Source organism: Protopterus annectens, chromosome 1.part0 (genome assembly GCF_019279795.1).
Source record: "Protopterus annectens isolate FY-2018-M chromosome 1.part0, PAN1.0, whole genome shotgun sequence".
Lineage (NCBI taxonomy): Eukaryota > Metazoa > Chordata > Ceratodontiformes > Protopteridae > Protopterus > Protopterus annectens.
In genome coordinates, this window is record NC_056725.1 from 1,899,222,743 (window position 1) to 1,899,225,687 (window position 2,945).

Consider the following 2,945-nt stretch of genomic DNA (forward strand, 5'->3'; position numbering starts at 1 on the left):
ATATATGGTGGAGTCTAAAATATATGTATATATATATATATATATATATATATATATATATATATATATATATATATATATAGTATTCTAAAATACTAAATATTGGATAGCAGTTCTTCATAACTAATATGATTCATATGGTGTAAAAGGATGCATGTGGTCACAGCAGTTTACCTCTGCCCAAAACAAGAATTTTTAGTCTAACTGTTTGCTCCGTCAACCATTTAAGTTCCTATAGGGCGTTGTGCAGTGCTGTCTTCCTTTTACCTCCTTTTCTTGTATTACAACTCCAATTTGTAAGGTCCAAAATGACTGTGAAATACAAAATTGGTTGAGGAATCAAGCCTCATTGTCAATCAAACTCTCTGCAGACAACAACTTAATCTTCACAACTAAGTCATGTGAACATGTGTCTATGATATACATGACCTTTGATGAATATGCCTAGATCACTGGCCTGAAGGCTAATTTTATCAAAACCCTTGTAATGCATGTTTATAATTCTACTCACAACTAAGAGGAGCGAGTGTACTACCCTTCCTTTGAGATGGACCTTGTATATACAATAAACATTGTTAGAAAGTTTGCACTGTTGCTCTGTAGCTCAGATGTTGAATCATTGGTCTCATATACAAAGTGTTATGAGTTCAAATCTCACCCAGGCCTCTGTTTGTGCTTTAATTACCCTAATATAGATAGCTAGGGAAATGCAGTTTATGTATGTGATGTTTAGCAGTTGATGCAGAGGGTTAAGGCTGTGAGGTGTAATGCCTGTGATACAGGGTTTGATTCCCACAGCCTTCATTTGCCTACTGTCTGTCCTTGCACAAGCCACTTAACCAGCAAGTGCTTCAGATCAACTGTGAATTTCAGCTAGGTTCTTTAACGTTCTCCTGAACTGCAAGCCTAGTAACTAGTAATGACCAGAATGTCTACTTCCTAATATAGATAAACAGTGGATGATGTCTGAATATGATAATGCAATACTTAAAGATTAAATAACTTTGGTTTGGTGGTAAAGAGTCACTGATCAAAAACCTTTATGTAAATGTTGTCCTTGGGGCAAAGTGTCAACTGTTAAAATGATACTTTTCTTGAAGAAAATATGCAAATTATAGGTTAATTAAATCCAATAAATCCAATTTTGAGGTCAAGATAACCTCTGAGGTAGTAGACAATGATAAGACTTTCTGAAACCTCAAAGACAGCACACACCAGTGTGCTGAACTGGTGGTTAATGGTACCACATTCACTTAACCAGGTGACATAGCTGATCTGCTGGCTGACAAATTCATTTCCAGCTTTACCTCCCACTCACCCCCAGCCACCTCCCAAGAAATATCATCAAACATAACCCCTCCAACTATGAATAGACAGTATGCCCTGGCTGTGCTCACTTAGGCCAAGAACAAAGCCTCAGTGGGCTCTGATAATGCCACATTGTGGCATTGTTAACAAACTTATGGAATTAGGCATAAACCTCTATATAATATACTGGGTGACTAGCTGGCTTACAAATAGGACCCAGGAAGTTAGGACTGGTAATACCATCTCCTCAAAGAGGCCAGTCAACAGTGAAGTCCCTCAAGGCTCTGTGCTGGGCCCACTCCTCTTTGGCATTTACTTCTCAGAAGTCAAGGCTAATGTCAAAGGCCTCTGGCTCACAAAGTTTCCAGATGATTGTAAACCAGGAGCAGTCATAGAATCCTCCCAAGGCACTAACATCTTACAAGAAGGTCTAACACAAACAAATGACTTGTGCCAAAGCCGTGGCTTAAAACTCAGTGCAAAGAAATGCATTATAGTACCTTTTGGGAAGTCGGCCATGCCAGGAAGCTATGTCATCAATAAAACACCCCAAAGTGTTGACCCACTAGTCAGAGATCTGGAACTACATGTAGACACTAACCTGGCTGTCAATCAACATGTCTCCAAGGTAGTAAGGAAATCCTTCTTTTTGCTCAACTTATAAGTAAGTGTATGGCATCTAGGTCCAGGAAAGTCATTGTACTACTATACTTGGAACTCACCAGACCCATCAATGAGTATAATGTCCTGTTCAGTATGTACCTGGCCAGACACAAGCAGCATCTGGAATGTCTTCAAAGATTCCTTACAAAAAGAATATGGGGGCATAAACACAATGTCCTATGTGGATCGCCTTAAAGCCCTATCTCTATACTTAGCCTCCTATAGACTACTGAGAGGTGATCTGTCCCTGGCATACAAGGCACACCTGAACCCTGGTCTAATGAACCTTTTGCACATACACAAAACAAACAGCATCAGAACTATGAGATCTAAAGACTTAAATTTTGCTTGCAACATAAATAGGATATGTTGTAGAGACAGATATGCATCTCAGAGAATTCCCTTTCCCTGGAACAGGCTCCCCATCCATGTGAAACAAAGCCTTTCCCTATCCTTTTTTAAGTGTAACTTGGACCACTGGATGAAAAATCAAAAATCACCCCTGGTCCGGCACATATGTCCCTGATGGATAGAGGCAGTCAGTAAATCATGTCATAACCAACAATCACCTTCATATAAACATCTAAAACACATAGCTTGTGTGACATATTTGTGTTGCACAGCTAGGTTTAAACATGCTCTAGTAGTCGCTAGTCTGGTATGCACCTACAAACCTATTCATTATCAGTTATTCACTACAGATGTGTGTAGGACATCCAAAATGCACTAAGAAGGTAGGACTTCAGGGTACTGCAGCCTAGACATATAGGCATCACATGGAATTTAGTTTGGGTTGGAGATATCTATTTGAGTGAATATACAACCACCATTACTTTCTGTAACTTCTTAAATTGCAGAATGGTGCTCATGCATTACTCTATTTGAGAGAAGCTAAAATGCCCAGAAGTCACCACCCAATGGTAATAGCTTAAGAAATCCTTCCAAATACTATTAGACACAAATACACTATAAGA